Below are 21,152 nucleotides of genomic sequence, written 5' to 3'. Positions count from 1 at the left end.
ATAACCGCTCAACATTTCAGAGTGGTGTTTGTTTTAGAAAAACATTTAAGAATACGCTGAGAGCGGATGGGTAGTTATGTTTCCATATTTAGTTCTAAAACTGTAGGTATTTTTAAAAGAGTAAAAATTGCTAAAACGCGTATGTAACACCTCGGTACAGATTCTCGAAAGCACTCACGACTCTTACATTAAACCTTTATTTTCATTTCTCCGCCACATAGTGCTATGGTTACCTCTCAAATATCAGATTGCCCCATGAACGACAAGAACACCGCGCGCCAATTCTTGAAGGCGACACCGCGCTAGAAGCACCAGCGAACGTCGCACCCATCATCCCGTCTCACTCACAAATACACGCATGGCAAGGCAGGCTCCTTGGTGGGCCTTGTGTTCCGGATGCTTTTCCGGGCCTCGCAACAAGGGTCCTCCGAGGCCCCCGTACACGCACAGGTCAGCCTCCCTGACATGAGCCGGGTCTTCATTCAGTTCACACACGTGAGCAGCAAACCTCCTGTTCTGCAAGCTATTTTACTGATGTGCAAAATCTTAGCTCTCGGTATACTGGATTTGGTGGGAGTAATTTAGTGCATGCGACGGAAGTCCAGGAACGGAAATGTGTAAATACCACGGTGCTACCATCTGTGGCGGATGGCACAAACCATAGTTCAAAAAGTGAAAGGGAACTTAAGTATTAACTGTTTAATGAATTTTAACAATATGAACACCATTTTAATAAAATTCCTTGTCGAAAATCAAGTCCAAAGTAGGTGTTTAGTATTTTTTTTCAAGTCTTTTTCGCTTTTACCGGAACCGTTTCATTATACAGTTTAAAATTCGATCTGCTAATAAAATGATTCAATAGTTGACGTAGCTGCTCTGGTAGTGAATTTTAGCGGCGGGTGCGGAAACTACGTGTGATTCGCGTCCGGAAATTTATATGAAAACACAATTTGCGTATATTTATTACGATTGACATTATTTTAAAGAATTCTGCGTTAAATTTCGTGTGCGATTTTCGAATTATAAGTGTATTTGCAACATGAGAACACATTAATTTGCTCGTTACTGAGGTTAGATGTTACACATCTCTGGCTAGTATTGGATAGACTTGCTTACATTTTTTCCTTGTATGGCGACATGGCCAAAAGATTTTCTAGCGGAATAGTTTTTTCATTGAGCTTGATTGCTCCTCTCATACAAGTATCATTTTTGTCTTCATAATTTGAGGAGAGACCACAAGAAAAATGCAAAGAAGTTTCTTGATACAAGCGTACGCAAATGTGTCAGTCTTTTCGGTACACTTGCAGTTCATCAGCGGATGACATTTGCCCCACGGAATCTTTGTACGCAGGTTCACCCGACCAGGTCGCGCGGTTACTGATGATCGAGAATTGAGAGTCCCAAGGTGCGTGCGGAGAAGCCGGAACAGACGGAACTGTCTCAGTTCAGCCTGCCATCGAACTGAATGAAAGCAAACTGTACGATTGTCACCTAATACATTTATCAATTGTGTAATTAATTTATGTTAGATTACGGTAAAAGGCGAGGAGTTTATGAAATGTTATTATTGACTTCAGCTTAATTTAACAAGGTAGCAATATGATCTCAAACCTGCGTTATGTGTGCTGCAAATATATTACCGTACATTTTCGGAAAAGGGGCGCAAATGAAATGAATGATTCGGGAGTGTAGGAAGCAGTTCCGTCAGTTCGGTAATACGATACTTAGAGACAGTCATTTTTCGCGAAAAAAATCTGTTCGCTTGCTACAAGTATAAGTAGGGCAAGTGTACCGAATATGAGACCCATTTTTTAAAATATTTATATTATGTTATTAAAACCAATATTGGTAGATTTATTTATCTTATATGATATATTATGTAATGCACTTTTACTTCAAAACAGGATTGAGCACTTGTATTAATACAGAAAATAATTAAACTAAGAAATAAAAAAAATGCGAAATTTTGTGAAAACAAAAATGTGTTCCTAATATGAGACACCCCCTACATTATCTTACAAATTCCATATTTGATATCATTTAGTCACTTTTTGCACTTTTGTTTGTTACACATAGGACACACAAAACATGGATCAGCTCCGCAATCTTCATGAGCGCACCCATAGCACTTGAGGCACTGCCGCCATTTCTCGCCATGTTTGTCCTCTGAGAAAAGGCAGCCGCATAACAAACACTCTGCATCCATCACTTTCAGATCCATCACTTTCATTTGAACTGTCATGCAGCGAAATATTTTCGTCACTGGAGTCCTCAGAATCTACAGAGATGAATGATTTGGTAGTAATCCTTAATTTGTCCGTGTTGCGAGATCTGGTTTGTGTAGGTATAGCTTCGTTTCCTTTCTGTTTCCCAAGAACCAATTTCTTACGAGCTTCAGCCTTTTTCTTTCTTGCGACATTTTCATCCAAGCTTGTTTTGTATGGCGATGATGTGATAACATTAGCACTGCCACATCTACTGGATGTTTCTTTTGAAGGAAAATTTGGTAGTGGTGAAATATCCACAGGTCTGATAAAGGGCCTAACTACACTGCTGCAACATGGCTGATCTGTCTGCATCGAAGTTTCTCTTGGGTGGCTCTGGTCTTCTCTACAAATGGCTGTATCTGAATTCTCTTGAGCTCCATTTTCTTCTCTAGTTTCTTGGCCATTTAATGATTTAGAGAAAGCACCAAATTCATAATCACGAAATATGTTTCGGTTAAATGGAAACAGGCCTGTTTTATTAAAAGAATTAACAGATATTTCCATTGTTGCTGCTCTTTGGTATGCAGCACTGAAAAGTTTAGCCACTGAAAAGTTTAGCCAATGTAAAGTTTGTAACCACATGATTTGGGTTTCGGCACAGCCAGTCTTCTACTTCTTGAGCATAAGATGTCTTGAGAGGTAACATAAAACCTACGTCCAACGGCTGCATTTTATGAGATGAGTGTGGAGGTAAGCAGATGATCGAAACGTGGCTTTCCCTGGCCTTCTCAGCAGGGCCTTAATATCTAACTATGTTCTATCACAAAATTTTAAGATATTTTATATATAATTAAACTTATTAGTTACTGTTCTTACAGCAACAGTATTATTTTTAATCTAAATCACCTAATATGAGACCCTTACTCCTAATATGAGACCCTATCTCAAATTAGGACACGTAAGTGGTCTCATATTAGGCACCTTGTCATGGCCGCTACAAAACACATCAACGAGGCTCAAATTTTAAACTGCCATAGTTCCTTATTTATACACATGGAAGCTTACTTCACTGCTCATAAGAAAGTATGAATGGATAATTAATATAAACGTACCTCTATGTTGATAATAAAGCTGCAAGATGCCACTCACGAAAACTCAAAATGAAGAAAATCGTATAAACTGTTATTCTGGATCTCGCGCGCATCAGATAAATGTCTCACTCTATCCGTGGTCGGGAAATGGAGGCTGCTATTAGTTCCAAGAGCGGCTGATAGGTAGCAGCTCTTACTTGTCAAGATAACCAAGGGTCTCATATTAAGGCCGGGTCTCATATTTGGGTCACCTACCCTACATATAATTACTTGTATGCGAACAGATTATTTCGCAAAAAATTACTGTCTCTAAGGCTACAATACGATATTTTTGCGTCAGTAATATCTGCTTTGAGATTGGCCACCGTTTGCAAGAGAAACCATTGCCTTAATTGGCCAGGCCATTCAGAACGCGTTTGCTTCCGCGCAGAATGGCTGAGGTTCGTGTGCCGAAAGTGGGCATGCACGTGTCAGAAACCCAACCAATCACGAAACACAGGCGATGCAACAGTGTTTTAACACACAGCTTGTCTCTATAAGAAAAAAAGGAGGAGTGGGTTGGGTTTAGTCGAAAATGAAAGAAAAAACCATGTAGGTGGGGGGAGGGTATTTTTCCGGGCGCATCCAGGTGTTCCGGCCTTTGTCTTCGGCGGCCTTTGTGAAAAAGAGCAGCGCCGCAAGAAAGTACTATTGGTCTATGACGCATCCTTTTTTTGGGGATTCCCTCCGCTCCGACGCGCGGCCTAGCAGACCGCCCCAGCGGCTTCAATGGCTCCGTGAAGCACGGAGAATCTCGAAACACAGCAGCGGGAGGCCGTGGTTGCCCGCACAGCGAACTGCCAACGTACCCACTCTCACCAACAGTGTACGAACTACACGCCTTATTAGCCCAGGAAACAAAGGTTTCAACCTGTGAAAAAATTGTCCAAAGCTGAATTTTTGCACAGTGGTAGAGTCGACTATGCTTAATAACATGCCGAAAGTTTACCGCTGTAGACCTTGTGCGTGTCACTGAAAATTTGCAGTTAAGTCCTAGATGACAGCGACTTGCAGCAGTTCATTAAAATGCTTCCCATGTTTGCACTTTTTACCGTAGACACTCGATAGCTATATGAAAATAATCTTAAAGCACTACTACTCACATTGATAATGAATAAAGTTCTAAAAGTTAATATTAAAGGTAAGAAAAAAAATGTTAAATTAATGAAATAAGTTTTTTTACATCAGTCAAGGCAATAAAAAGACAATTCACTTACAAATAAAGGGTCTTACGCAAATATTTCTTTAACAAAAGTTGTTGTATAGTTCTTAAGCTTTACAGGGACGTATCTCTCAAAAGTCTAGCTTAATTTATTGGATCACTAGAGACTCCCGAGCTTATCAATGTCGTCTACGCACTGCGACAGAGCCACAGCCGCAAGCGCTGTGGCCACTCTCACTCCCACGAAATCGAAGATTTTTAATCTTTGTAAAATTTGCTCCTAACTGAAATTTAAAACAGTGGTAACATTCAAGTTTTCTAGCAACATTTGAAATGTTTACCTCCGCAAACCTTGCGCGGAACACCGAAAACGAGAAGTTAAGTCCTAAATAATACTTTATTGACCACTCAACAATATGGCACTATAACGTAATTACTATAGTATACTTTCAGAATAGCAAACCAAAACTTACTCAAAACATTATTCTCAATGATTAAATTTAAAAATCTTTCACTACGTTTGACTAAATATGATATTTATTCAATAATATTAGAAGAGAGGTGTTCTGAAAAAAAGGGCACAAACGAAAATACGTATTACAAAAACACGTAGAGCCCGATTTGAAAACATTAAATAAAAGTAGTTGCAAAGTTCTTAAAATTTAAATTAGTTTATTTGTTGAGAGCTAGGTACAATGTGCCTGACCGCTAAAGCAATCCGAGCCGCGTAGTGTATACTACTGCGAGGTTGTCGAAGTAGGCTAGGGTCGGGACGAATTTCGCCGTAAAGAAACAAAGGTTTTTAATACATGGAAAATTATCCCAAAGAAGAAACTTTGTACAGTTGTAGAATGAACGTTTCTTGGTAACATATCAAAAGTTTACCGATGCAAACCTTGTGCGTCACGCCAAAAACGAGCAGTTAAGCCCAAAATGTCAATTTTTTGCAACGATCCACAATAATGGATATTGCAAATGCAGTTTGTGGAGTAGACTGACAGTATGGAACCCAAAATAATCTAGAAACATTGCCCTATCTGAGTATAGTGATAAAAAGTACGAAGTTTAAACATCTTTCTATAAAATAGACAATTTAAATCATTAAAGTTAACGAATTCACTTTCATTCAATTTTTAGGAAATATAAATACATTTTACATAAACTTAAAGAGCCCAACATGGAAATCGCTTAGAGTAAACGTTGTTGCATATTTATTCATCTTTAAATTGGTATATTTTTTAAGGGTCTCATACGTTTAGTCTGACCGCTGAAGTGATCCGAGCCGCGTAGTGTATACTACTGCGATGTTGTCGAAGTAGGCTCGGGTCGGGACGAATTTCGCTGTAAAGAAACAAAGGTTTTTAATACATGGAAAATTATCCCAAAGAAAAAACTTTGTACAGTTGTAGAATGAACGTTTCTTAGTAACATATCAAAAGTTTACCGATGCAAACCTTGTGCGTCACACAAAAAACGAGCAGTTAAGCCCAAAATGTCAATTTTTTGCAACGATCCACAATAATGGATATTGCAAATGCAGTTTATGGAGTAGACTGACAGTACGGAACCCAAAATAATCTAGAAACATTGCCCTATCTGATGATAGTAATAAAAAGTACACAGTTTTAACATCTTTATATAACATAGACAATTTAAATCATTAAAGTTGAGAAATTCATTTTCATTCAATTTTACGGAAAAGTTAATACATCTTACATAAATAAAAAGAGCCCTACGTGAAAATCGCTTTCAATAAACGTTGTTGCATATTTATTCTTCTTTAAATGGGTATATTTGTTAAGGGTCTCATACAATTTGTTTGACCCCTGAAGTTATCCGAGCCGTGTAGTGTGTACTACTGTGAGGTTGCCGAAGTCGTCTTGGGGTCGGGACGAATTCGCTGTTAAGGGGATTGGTGCAGGACAAAAAACAGTCATTCGTCAGAATTTGTTGGAAATGAGCTTAAGTGTTTCATAAATGCTTGTTTATTACTACTGTATGGCCAGCCAGCACGTATATAAGCTAGCGGGTGAGATTTGGCAAGTTAGTGACGATAGAGCTTCCGTGAGGGGAGGTTGTCGAATATTGCAGCTCTGAGGCCTGCCATCTAGCGGGAATCTTTCGAAGGTCTTCCACAATATCGCCTTTCTCTCTCTCTCGCTCTCTCTCCAACACGGACACCCAACCAGCTCTTATCTTCGCTTCCCATCTCACCCTATCCTTCATTCTCGGATCAGGTAGCCGCCCTTCCCCGCGTAAACTTTCGTGTTACCTTGTCCAAAGCTGAATTTTTGTACTGTGGTAGAGTTGACTGTGCTTAATAACATACCGAAAGTTTACCGCTGTAGACCTTGTGCGTTATCACCGAAAATTTGCATTTGCATTGCAAAGTCCTAGGTGACAGCAACTTGCATCAGTCCATTAAAATGCTACCCATTTATACAGTTTTTAATTTTGACTGTCCGTAAACTTAGCAAAATCTAGAAACTGTAATACACCCATTAATGTTAGAAAAAATTTAAATTTTTAATATTTAAGATATGATATAAAGCGATTAATTCACGACATATATATTTTTTTATCTTTGCCACCCAGATAAAAATACGATTTACACCGATTTGAAGAGCCCAATGCGAAAAAATGTCTAAAAAAATGTTTTTAATTATACTTTTAGCTTTAAGATAGTATATTTATAAAGAGTCTAGCATAATTAGTTGCCTCATTAAAGCTGCCCGAGCGTTGCAGTGTACTGCGGCCGTACTGATCTTTCACGGCCGGCGGGCTTTGAAACACGCTGCGTACTGCGACACTCAATAAACTTGGTCTTATTTAGGGATTACTTAAAATATATTTCATGCATATGATAGGGTGTATTCATGTTACATCTATTGAGATATACATATTCTTTTTTCTTATATGAATGATTTTTGATACAATAAAATTAACAATAAACAATTTCTGCTGGGAACTTGTAAATCAAAATTCTAGAGGACCTCTGGTTTTATATATGTGTTCGTATTTTGTTACAAAAATTTTATTATTAAAAATTATTTTAATACCAAAAAATATAATTATTTTTTATTATAATACATTAAGTATATTATTTTACATCAGAACTGTGCAAAATTTAATGTAGCCTATATTATAAAATATATATATTTAATTGTATGAAATTAGTTTACTACATAACAATTGAAGAAAACGATACACCGTAAATATGCTTATTGAGTTTTGTCACTTTTATAACATAATTCGTATGATAATATTATTTTTTTCCAGAAAATAAATAAAACATAAGTTGTGTTGTAAAATGTATTGATAGAATTACATATTTAGTATTTTTTTTCTAAGTTAATTCATTGGAGTGCTGCGCCTAGCTTACTTCGTTGAATTGCTAGTGGCAAAGAGCGGTGGTGGATGTTTTTTCAAGAGTTTGACCGTATTTTATGACCCCAGCTGTGAGAGGGTGTTCGTCCCAGAAATCCTAACGGTCAAGGAAAATAGCCTTTCTCTGTAGTCACGTACGGGTCTGCTACTCGCTTAATATCGTCAGTTTATCACAACTTTCCGGGAAGTTCTATTGTTGTTATTTATTTATAGTTTAGAAATTAAAGAGTCGATCATACTAATATTTTTACCTAAGCAAATCGCATCCTGGAAGATTTTTATCTACGTTTGCAGCAAAAATCACTTGCAGTTAGAAAACTTTTATTCTTTCAGAGTAAAATTCAGTCTGGAATTACCATACATTAAAAACCTTAGTTTTCTGGAGCAAAAAACGTCCCAGCACGAGCGACTTTAACACTGCTGCACACACACTACGCAGCTTGAAATACATCAGTGGTCAGACTATTGTACCAGACACTCAAATTTTCCACATTTAAACCTTACAAAAAAAAAAACACAGACAATATTTATGAAGTGATTTTTACGCTACGCTCAACATATTTATGTAACATGTAGTCAAATTTCTATAAAAAAAATATATTTCTTACCTTTTATGATTAAAATTACCAATTTAATAATAGGACGTTTAAACTTTGAGGTGTTTATCACAGTTACCATGTAGGACATTATTTTATATTACTTTGGTGCCATAATGAGAACCGGCTTAAAAAAGTATTAAAGTTATTAAATTTACGAAACATTTTTGTGGATCATTGTAGAAATTATCATTAAGGACTCAACTGCTCATTATTGGTGTGATCACAAGGTTTCATCGGTAAACTTTTGACGTGTTACTAAGAAATGTTCATTCTACTACTGTACAAAATTTTTGCTTTGGGATAATTTTCCATGTATTAAAAATTTTTGTTTCTTAATAGCGAAATTCGTTCCGACCCGAGCCTACTTCGACAACCTCGCAGTAGTATACACTACGCGGCTCGGATCGCTTTAGTGGTCAGACTAATTGTATGAGACACTTAAAAAATATACCAATTTAAAGATGAATAAATATGCAACAACGTTTACTCTAAGCGATTTCCACGTTGGGCTCTTTAATTTTATGTAAGATGTATTTATATTTCCTTAAAATTTAATGAAAGTGAATTCGTTAACTTTAATGATTTAAAAGGTCTATTTTATAGAAACATGTTTAAACTTTGTGCTTTTTATCAGTATCCTCAGATGGGGCAATGTTTCTTGATTATTTTGGGTTCCATACTGACGGTCTACTCCATAAACTGCATTTGCAATATCCATTATTGAGGATCGTTGCAAAAAATTGTCATTTTGGACTTAACTGCTCGTTTTTGGTGTGACGCACAAGGTTTGCGGCAGTACTTAAACTTTTGTAGTGTTACTAAGAAATGTTAATTCTACTACTGTACAAATTTTCGGCTTTGGGATAATTTTCCATGTATTAAAAACCTTTGTTTCTTCACAGCGAAATTCGTCCCGACCCGAGCCTACATCGGCAACCTCGCAGTAGTATACACTACGCGGCTCGGATCACTTTAGTGGTCAGACACATTGTACCAGGCTCTCAACAAATAAACTAATTTAAATTTTAAGAACTAAATCGTGATCGTAAAATGGACGCCATGGTGATTTGCGAATTTATGGAGAAATAAAAGCAGTTAAAATTTTATGTAGTTTCCAAGAGACATTATTACATCACCAATCATCTAAAATAACAGGTTTACAAAATTTCAACATATTCAATAACTAGTCAGTTTTTTCAAATGTGTTAGTATTAACAATCTGGACCATATCTAGTCGGTGAGGTCTGTATTGTTACAGACTATCTGTATTCTGGTATTTGGATTTTGAAGCTACTTAATGATTCGCTTTCAATGTCTATTAAAATATACCTAATGCTAATTGCAGGAATATTTCTACTCGATTTCAAAATTATAATTCCTGAAAATTTGTAGCGGACACATTTCAATGTAACACTTATTGATTTTCGAGTTATGTTGAAGTTTCACATGTCACTTCGTGTACACGAGATGGCCCCTGCTCTGTTAGCAATTAGTCATCACAACCGGTGCCGTCTGTACGAGCGTCTTCACAAGTTATCCTGAAATATGTTCTTAAATAATAATTCAAGTGAATTCTTAAAATCCTACACACCTTATCTTAAGTGTCGTAAATAAATCGTTATATTTTGTAAATCCATATAATATAGGAGCCAACATGGCGCGAAGCGATGGACGCGATACGAATAATATTTTTTTTTACCAACCACTACATCAGTAAATATTTGTGGTTTCCATTCGCTATGAATTCAAGCATGTAACATGTGTACTGCTTCTTCAATTCGGCCACAGTTAAATGGGAGGCTCTGAATCACTGAAAACTCCTCAACCAAATCAACGATGAATCACAGGCATTACAACAAACAGTTGTCACAAGTCAAGTAGCCAATGAGCAGGTGACATTTTTCGAGTCCGTAGAGGATTGTTGAGACTATCCTACAGGACAATGGCAACGCGCCCTTACGCGCATGGTTAATACCCCGCATGAGTAGAGTGTAAAGGCGTAAGCCTGGGACACATCTAGGTCCTCATCTAACCGCGCACACTTAGATTTAACTCAGGATAGGGTGAAAAATATTTACTAATTTTGCAGTCCTAACAGTCACCAACGAATAGCCAGCAAAATACATAAATAAGCTCACGAATATTGTTCGTGAATGAAGGCGATGCTGATACTTTGGAAACGTTACCAGCAGATATTAAATAATGTTTAACTATTATTTACGTTGCTTACTTCTTAAAACTGCATTCATGTAAACTGATTTTGTGTGAGACTATGTTGAGTGTTTTCTGCTACACTTAGTTTTCTGAAAAAAGTATATTGTGGCTTAATAAACTTGTTAACATTGATGCCTGTCATAAAAAAAATCAAACGTAATTATACGGATACATGCTGAGTATAGTTTATGAATGGTTCACGCATTGCTGAAAAAAAAACATGTTTACAATTTTACACATCTTTTTGTTGTCGCATCGTGTCCATCGCGTTATACATACGCAACTCTGAAAAATAAATATATGGTAAAAAAAGCTATAATAAAATAATCTCTTATTTTTTTTATTCTTTTTTCGAAGCGCTCTAATGGCTTTCGATAGTTTTGTTATTTTGTGTACTCTGCTTGGTGGAGGTTTCTTCTGCATTTTATTCCTGAATAAATCTTACGGTTGCAACAAAAAACATCTAGCTAAATCACTGTGCTAAATAATAACAGAGAATAACCATTCAATTATACGCCGAGCTAAACCAAACACGTTCTCTTATCTACTGAAAATGAGTACGTTGACCTTCATATCAGTTTCCCGCGAAATCCCGTCTCCTCTTCGTAAACAGCAGACAGCTGTGGCAGAGTGCGAACGAGCTGCAAAAAGTTTGGAAAACTGTAGCAAGGTGTCACTACTGTCCAGCGCGCTCCATAATTCCTCGTATCCGAGCTTGCACGCGGCTCAAATTTCTACAGCTACGTTTTTACTTTAGGTCCGACTGCAATAAGCTAAAGACTAAAATAAAGTCAATCATTCAGCCGACATATATGTAGGTGTTTGAATTACAAATGAAAACGCGAATGTTATTAAATTCGCAAATGAATATCACGCAATTTCGTAGCAGCTCAGTTATTAAAATTCAAATTGTAATTACGTTAAATTAATAATGATTACAGATAAAATAATGGTCACAGTCATATTTCCCGTGTCTGAAAATTTATCTGCGAAAGTTTTACCACTTAAATCTTTATAGTTTTTTAATAAAGCTTGAATTAAAAAAATTCCCGAAAATCAGCAATAACTTAATTAAAATAAAAAAATCAAAAAATTAATTTTACACCAGAATGGTTCAAATCTTCTCTAACAGCTGAATCATTAACAAATATATTGTTTTTTTTAATACGATGCTGGTGCACCAATCCCCTTAAGAAACATGGAAAATTATCCCAAAGCAGAAACTTTGTACAGTTGTAGAATAAACGTTTCTTAGTAACATGTCAAAAGTGTACCGATGTAACCCTTGTGCGTCACACCAATAACGAGCAGTTAAGTCCTAAATGATAATTTCCCAAACGATCCACAAAATTGTGTTTCGTAAATAATTTAATAACTCTATAAATACTTTTTTTTAAGTAGGCTCCCAGTATACAGCAAACTTGGTTTGTTCTCAAACGCCATACTACTACGGTAATAGGAATATTAAATCACTACAGACAAGATTTTGTTCTGGTGAAACCAGAGCTAACCGAGAAATGACCGAACGTCCCGGAAAGTTGTTATATTTGACGATATTGCGCGAGTAACACACCCGTACGTAACTACAGAGAATGGATAGTTTCCTTAGCCGTTAGGATTTCTGGTACGAACACCCTCTCACAGGTAGCGTCATAAAATACGGTCAAACTCTTGCAAAACCATCCACCACCGCTCTTTGCCACTAGCAATCCAACGACGTCAGCTAGGCGCAGCACTCAAATACATTAACTTATTTAAATAAAACTGAATATGTAATGCTACCTATACGTTTTACGACACAACTCGTGTTTTATTTATTTTCTGAAAAAAAAAAAAAAAACTATTATGATAGGAATTATGTTTTTTAAGTGAAAAAAAAACTCAGAGTACATTTACGATGTATCGTTTTATTCTATTTTTATGTAGTAAACTGATTTTAAAGAAGTAAATATATAATTTTTCATTTTGTCGAATACAGGCTACATTCAAATTTTGCATTGTTCTGATCGAAAATAAAACGATGTATCAGAAATAAAAAAAAATTTTGTTGCTAAAAAATAATTTTTAATAATAAAATTTTTGAAACAGAATAAATCCATGCAGATATAAAACCAGAGGTCCTCTAGAGTTTTTCATTTACAAGTTCCAAGCAGAAATCGTTTATTGTTAATTTTATTGTATCAAAAACATTCATATAAGAAAAAAATGCATATCTCATTACATGTAACATACACCCTCTCATATGAATTAGCTATGTTTTAAGTTATCCCTAAATAAGACCCAGTTCAATGAGTGTCGCAGTACGCAGTGTGTCGCAATGCCGCGCTGGAACGGCGGTGGCCGTGAGAGATCAGTACGGCCGCAGTACACTGCAACGCTCGGGCCGCTTTAATGCGCCAACTAATTACGTTAGACTCTTTATAAATATACTGTCTTAAAGCTAAAGGTATAACCAAAAACATTTATTTGGTCATTTTTCGCATTGGACTCTTCAAATTGGTGTAAATAGTATTTTTATCTGAGTGGCAAAGATAAAAAATAATATGTCATGACTTAATCGCTTAATATCACATTAATGGCTGTATTAGAGTCTCAAGATTATTTTGGTAGTTTTATGGACAGTCTAAATGAAAAACTGTACAAATGGGTAGCATTTTAATGGACTGATGTAAGTCGCTGTCATCTAGGACTTAAATGCAAATTTTCGGCGATACGCACAAGGTCTACAGCGGTAAACTTTCGGTATGTTATTAAGCATAGTCAAATCTACAACTGTGCAAAAATTCAGCTTTGGACAAATTTTTCACAGGTTTGTGCCTTTTTAAGTCTTGGTTTCCTGGACTATATAACCAGGCACTGGGAAAAATTTTGCAGTTTTATCACGCGATAGGATAAAATGCAGGGTGTATTTGTGTTAGTGGTGTGGGATGATAAGTGCGACACTCGCGCGGTATCGCCTCAACACGCAGGGCCCAGAACTGCCGCTGCAGTCTTCTCGTGGTGCATACGGCAGTTATGAGATTCGAGCGCTAACCATAACATTATAGGGCGGCGAAATGAGGATAAAGGTTAATGCAAAGCCCTTTGGGTGCTTTAAGGAATATGGACCGGGCGTTTCATGTTCCAAAAACTATTCTAAAAATACGCGTTTTAGCCACTTTCACGCTTATAAAAATACAATTTTTGAAACATACGAAAAAATAACTACTAATCCGTCCACAGTACATTATTAAATGCTTGAAATACAGGAATTTGAGATAATGCCTGTGATTTGGGGCGATTAAAAATAACACATGAATAATACAGTAGTGTTGTGTTGCATCGAATATACCTACATTTAGGACAAATGAAAGCAACTTGAGGCAATGGGGATAAAGATCTGCCACTAACAATAAATACTACTGTGAATAAAAGATTTTAAATGTTTTATATAGGTATATGACACAAACAAAACCAAACATAATAAATACTATCAAATTTAGGCTAGATTTCAGACCCACGTTATTGTGTTTAATGTATTGGAACTAGAATTTACTGCTTTCCACTACACATTGATGGGTCATCTGTAATTAAATATTTTAATTTATTTGGTGATGTTAATGGATGTGTGTGATCTAGTATCAGGTCAACGTGAAGTAGTATCATACGGGTTCATAAATTTACCACATTTAAATTCATCATAGTTTATTACGTAATATTATAAGGAGATAAGACAAAAAAAATGATAACTTTGATAACTCTAAATTTTATACAAATTTTACTAGCACGCGACGACCCATTGATACCTATATCAAATTCCAGTAATGTTCAGGGTTAAATTGAATTTCATGAGCCTCTAGCTAATAAATAAGTTATTCGTAAGAAAATAATCCGGCTTAGTTCAGGGGAGGGCAGTTGAAACTCCGTTCTTCTTGGACCACTGATCTCGTCCTCAGCTTTCCAGGATATACGAGCAGTCTTGCTATGAAAGAAAGTCTAAACTACGATCCAGTAGCAATACTGATGATGACAGCTACTGTTGACGCCATTCCGGGTGTGCTGAAAAATCTTTATATTGGGCAGGTCTCACCAGCGCAGACAGGAACTGCAGCATGAAGATGATCGGAAGTCTTGCAAGGACGGATATTCGCCCGACGCGGTAGTAAAATTAATTGCGAAATGCGACTCCCTATAGTCTGCATGACGAATAATCAGACTTCCTTCACTTAAGATTTGCAAAAATAACTAATTACGCGGTAGCCACGTATCTTCTTGTCCTCTGCGCACAATTCCCGAACCCAGAAACTGTCACCCGCACAGAAAACGTCCATTCGCTCCGCAGTTCAAAACTTAAGTCCCTCGTTCCTCCCGAAAATGCCGACCAGCGAGCATCTCAGCTAGGAAGAATAATTAAACAACCTCTTTTCTTACCTGGCGAGAATTCAATACTCGAAGACCATAGCTAACAGTAACTACATGATGCGAAGTCAGTAATAAACGGAACAATACATCTCAAATGAATGTTCAACAAAGAAGAATAACATCCCAAATATCAATGTCAACTGATGAACTATGGAATATCTCTGGGTCGTCGCACCATGTACAATTTAGCATTTACATACATTACATAAAAATGTATAGTTACTCTTACTTAGATCACAAAATACAAAGCTAAGATACAACAATAATTATAAACATGTAAACATGTCCAAATGTTTACAGAGCCGCTTCAAGAAAATTTTAATATTTATGACATAACATTATTGTAAATTTTCTTAACTCATACCTTCTTGAAAGAAAGAAAAACATTTGAGTACTCTTAAAATTGATAATTGACAAATATAGACAATATTATGCAATTTGTTTGATGTCAGTCTCTTTCATTTTTGAATGTTTTCTAAGCAATCGTGCTTGATTGTAATATTTGTGGTATTACACATAAAATTACAATTGACATTATCACATATTACTACCCTTATAACATAACATGACTTATGTTTATGGAGATGATAAACAAAGATGCAAATTTTTTTTTCCAACATCAATTGACAACATGAATCATACATAATACTTTTGTATACAACTATACCAAGAATAAAATTGATTTGTTATTTAATACTGTTATAGTCTGTTCGGACGTAATTGTTCGCTGACAAAATCACATGATTTACAAAAAGTCGATAAGTCTTAACAGATGAAGTTTGTACTTATATGAGTGTAGATCGAAGCACTGTGACCTTAATCACTCGCTAGCGAATTACCATCGAAGTAGCATATCGTATACCAACGATCGTTTTCGCGCACTTCACTCCCTAATGAGGCTGTATTAATTAATGTTAATGTTCACCTATTTCAATGGGTGTCGGTGTAGGTTAATTTGACAATTCCCTATCATTAACCGTTTCTCTTGTCATCTAAGTTTTAAAATTTCATAACATTGCGTCTACACTAAAGTTTGCATCACTAATTCATGTAATATGAATAAAACAACAAATTCATTAAGAACTATGCTCTCTTATATTTACAGTCCTACTATATATATAGGTTGTTTCTAAACAAATTGAAACCTCATTTTATTTTATTATTTTAAGTATCCCTTATGACTGCATATTAGATAAAGAAAATCAGTTAGTAATTATTTTACCAATAACAATTTTTTTATTTTTGTATGACAAGGCGTGCGAAAAATGAAAATCACACTTAAATACCAATAAATGCAACAGCATTCAAGTTCTTGATTTGTAGGTAATATGTCGTGTTGTGTAATGAAAACATGAATAAGGTAAGAAGAAGAGAAAAAGAACGCGATAGAATAAACAGGAGCATGGAGAAGGACATCATACAGATTAGGATAATCTCTTTCAACAATAGAAGTAAACAAATAGAAATCAATATTTTCGCTTTCATTGTTTTGGAGTATATGTTAGAACGAGTGTATAAGGACAACTCTAACAAGTATAAATGAGAGAATAGCGACTAACTCATGGACAAGCAATATACGAGGAGTACTAGTGGGAAATAATCTCGAGGTACTCATTCCATTGACAGCTAGCAGTTGTTCTTCGTTTGTGGGCCAGCTCTTTAGTTAAATTAGACTTGCAGCAATATCAGTTTCATGGTAGATATCTTGTCCGCTGTGAATTAGGAAATTGGCAGAAAAAAACAAAATTTCGAATCTTCCATAAAATTCTTCATGAAAAAAAAAAAAAAAAATGTGGCATCGCTCAATAATTAACATTGAAGCTAATCACGTCACACTACCCCATTTAAGTGTGGGCAACTAAAATCGACGTAATGCAATCACTGCACGAGATGTCCGCACTGGCCTACATTGCTCAGTGGACAAAAATAATAACGTCGACAGCGCGGTGCGCCAAGATGTCCTCACTGGTTTCTATTATCCAGTGAACACAAACAAAATAGCCGCTTCCAATGTTTAATCACTTCAGAGATGCAACATACATTTATCCATTCGAAATGCAAATATAATTAATGATCAAATAAATAATTCTGCTTCACCCCTTTCTTCACTTAAAACATAACTACCACCTTGAAACAAACATTCAACGATGTTATAAGTTACTGCAATTCATACTGTTTGTACCGTCTCAGCTGTGTTAAATTGTAATTTCCAATCACTTCCTCGCTGTCCAAAGCCTTCAAGGTGTAACAGTTCTCGTTGATTATGTCGCTCACTCTAAATGGTCCTTCATACAGGAGAAACAGTTTCTTGGTAACTTGTTGCCATAAATTACTAATAGGATTTGACTTTTTCAGAACGAGATCTCCAATATTAAGTTTGTCATTGCGTGTTCTCTTCTGTCCCCTTCTACGACGTTCCGCGGCGAGGTGAAGGCGCGCTCTGACGAACTCCTCCAACTGCTCTCGCGTTTCTTCTTGCTTATTTGCGTCCTCTTCATTGTCTTCCTTATTCTTGTCAATTATAGGTAGTGAAAGTGTGGGTAAGGCCTCCGAACGTTCGTGTGACAAAATTTCATGGGGGGTTAATCACCATTTGTTTTTAAATTTTCGACTGGATTACCCCTTTGTCAACAGTAGCGATAGGCGATCGGGGACTACCATCACCGATGCTTACTGGTTTAAAGATGTCTCAGGATTCGTCGCAACAAAATTAGTGTTCTGCTGTGCGACGTTGCTGCGTATTGGTTCAATACCTTGATTATTCGAATAGAAAAAAGTTGGGTTGACAGGTTCTTGTCTCTGGAAGTACCCGGGTTGCTGTAACGATGACGATGGATGATTTTTGCGGAATGAAGGCAATGATGTTGAACTGGCAACGTTGTAAGCTGCGGTGCTTTGCAGTTGGGTAACTTGCAACTGACCAGAGGGATTTGTTTCAGGTGGCAGTCGGTTCCGCGGACTTTGAGAATTCTTACCATAATGTGACTCGCCATGATCATCATAATACTGCGGTGTTTGCAGCTTAGACCGAATGTAGTCTTGCTTAAAATTCCTTGGCGCGCGTCTGCATTCTACTTGTCGCGGCGACCTGGGAGGCCGTTGAGGCGAAGATGACGGAGTCCTATCGGTTCCCCTAACATCTTCTTCCCGACGTGGTGTAGTCTGATCCCTATTACTGTTATACCTGTTTTGCCAAGCATTCGGATACGGTTGTTTATCAGCACCTTTACGTCTCCAATTACTACGATAGTTATCATTGGTTTCGTTGTCGTGGTACCACTGCTTTTGCCTGTGATTTGTTTTGTTTTGACGCCAAATTAATGTGTTTGCCTGTGGTGTACGATGTATATTCGTATTGTTCGTGTTGTCATTTCGTCGTACCCACGGTTGGTACAATGGCGGCTGCTTGTTTGGTGGTTGTCTTTCTCCTTCCTCTCGAACATTCGTGTTGGCACGGCTTTGCCTGTCCAAACGATCGTAGGCTAGAAGTTGCTCACGAAAATCAGATATATTTTCAAAGTTTCTGCCGGAAAGATGCAGCTGATAACGCATTGGCAACTGTCCCAAAATCAAAGCTATAAATTCTTCGTCATTCATAACAATGTCCAAGTAACGCGTTCGCTCGAACATGTCACTAAGATGCGCCTCTAATGACCGGCCACGCTTTGGATCGAATTTTTCGCTATGCAGCTGCGCGCGTAGGTTTCCTTGTATTTTCATACTCCAGTGTTGGCGTAGGAATAGTTGGCAAAACTCATTGTACGATTCTGTGCTGCCTTGGTGAACCTCCCACCAGTAGTACGCAGTACTTTTCAAGCACGAACTCAAACAACGCATTTTCTCTGATTCTGTAAGGTTAAATCGGTTAGCATATTCGTCTAATGATTTTAGAAATTTACGAGGGTTTTCATTCGTTTTTGCAGAAAAAGTGGGCATTTCTTCGGCCCAATTACGCGCAGGATGATTAATCGTAGTAACGGCATCTAAAACTAATATCCCTTGCCCGTTTGCCGTGGTTTGTGTGACGTTTGCCGTGCTTGCCGACTGGTTGTCTGTACGCAACGGCGAAGCCGGAATGTGACGATCGGGTTGTTGTGTTGACGGCGATTCCACTACACATGCGTTAGTATCATGTAAAGATATCCTGTGTGCGAAACTCTCCAAACTTTCGATTTTATTAATTACCGTCTTAAATTCTTGCGTAGTGTCAGTCTCGTGTTGCTGTAGCATTTGCTGTACGTGAGCGAAACGTATTTCCATGCCAGTTGTGGTTTGCGTAATTGTTTCCTCTGCTACCCGCCTAGCTGTGTCCTGGCACACGGTTTCAGCATTCTCTATGGATTGCTGCATGCATTGCATCTGAACTTCGACAGAAGTAAATTTCGCGGTGACTGAATCGCGAAAATTTTGTGCTTCTTCGCGTACATTATGTATTTGTGCAGTGACGTGTTGCGTGAATTCAGAGATCTTATAGTCTACTCTCGCTAATACCTCCGTTTGCATTTTATTTAGGTTTTCGGTTATTTTTGCGCTTTGTTCCGCCGCTTCAGCTCTTTGACGTGCTAATTCCTCTGAAATAGTTTTATTTTGTTCCGCCGCTTCAGCTCTTTGACGTGTTAATTCCTCTGAAATAGTTTTATTTTGTTCGGTCTGTTGTCGTGACAACTCCGCCGCTTCAGCTCTTTGACGTGCTAATTCCTCTGAAATACTGTTTGTCTGCAATGTTAGTGACGCGTTTAGCTGAGTAGAAAGTGTGTTAAACGCACGCATGAAATTATCCATCGTGGTTAAATTCGTTCCCGCCTGTGATGTGTTTTCTACTGCACTAACCGGGTTTTCTTTCTCTTTGGAAAATGGAATTTGTTCTGGGGAATCGATGGCGCTTGCTTGCCCAGTTACTTTATTACTTTGATTATCAGCCAAGTAACACCTAACGGGTGATAAAACCTCGCTGTATGAACTATCACGATTTTCTGCTGAATTATGCTCACATTCCTCGGTGTCGTTTGCGGCTTTGCTTCTGTGGCGTAGAAAGTACGTACCTTCGTCACCTGACATAGCTCCTTCCTCGATGTAGGGACAAGGTAAATGGGAGAAGGAGGACGTTATTAAACAAAATGGCTACCACCTATCCTGAAAATGGCTTAGGACAATCGAGGCCCCGTAGTTGTGCGCCATCTATCAAATTTAGGCTAGATTTCAGACCCACGTTATTGTGTTTAATGTATTGGAACTAGAATTTACTGCTTTCCACTACACATTGATGGGTCATCTGTAATTAAATATTTTAATTTATTTGGTGATGTTAATGGATGTGTGTGATCTAGTATCAGGTCAACGTGAAGTAGTATCATACGGGTTCATAAATTTACCACATTTAAATTCATCATAGTTTATTACGTAATATTATAAGGAGATAAGACAAAAAAAATGATAACTTTGATAACTCTAAATTTTATACAAATTTTACTAGCACGCGACGACCCATTGATACCTATATCAAATTCCAGTAATGTTCAGGGTTAAATTGAATTTCATGAGCCTCTAGCTAATAAATAAGTTATTCGTAAGAAAATAATCCGGCTTAGTTCAGGGGAGGGCAGTTGAAACTCCGTTCTTCTTGGACCACTGATCTCGTCCTCAGCTTTCCAGGATATACGAGCAGTCTTGCTATGAAAGAAAGTCTAAACTACGATCCAGTAGCAATACTGATGATGACAGCTACTGTTGACGCCATTCCGGGTGTGCTGAAAAATCTTTATATTGGGCAGGTCTCACCAGCGCAGACAGGAACTGCAGCATGAAGATGATCGGAAGTCTTGCAAGGACGGATATTCGCCCGACGCGGTAGTAAAATTAATTGCGAAATGCGACTCCCTATAGTCTGCATGACGAATAATCAGACTTCCTTCACTTAAGATTTGCAAAAATAACTAATTACGCGGTAGCCACGTATCTTCTTGTCCTCTGCGCACAATTCCCGAACCCAGAAACTGTCACCCGCACAGAAAACGTCCATTCGCTCCGCAGTTCAAAACTTAAGTCCCTCGTT

The 21,152-nt window shown here is 37.3% G+C and overlaps 1 protein-coding gene across 1 annotated transcript in view; it reads right to left on the bottom strand.

Moving 5' to 3' along the window:
• Window positions 1-21,152, bottom strand: part of LOC134545119 (uncharacterized) — a 485,066-nt gene that overhangs the window by 223,875 nt on the left and 240,039 nt on the right. The gene's annotated exons all lie outside the window — the stretch shown is intronic.

The sequence above is a fragment of the Bacillus rossius genome, chromosome 1 (assembly GCF_032445375.1).
Source record: "Bacillus rossius redtenbacheri isolate Brsri chromosome 1, Brsri_v3, whole genome shotgun sequence".
Lineage (NCBI taxonomy): Eukaryota > Metazoa > Arthropoda > Insecta > Phasmatodea > Bacillidae > Bacillus > Bacillus rossius.
This window is presented reverse-complemented; position numbering and strand designations above follow the sequence as displayed.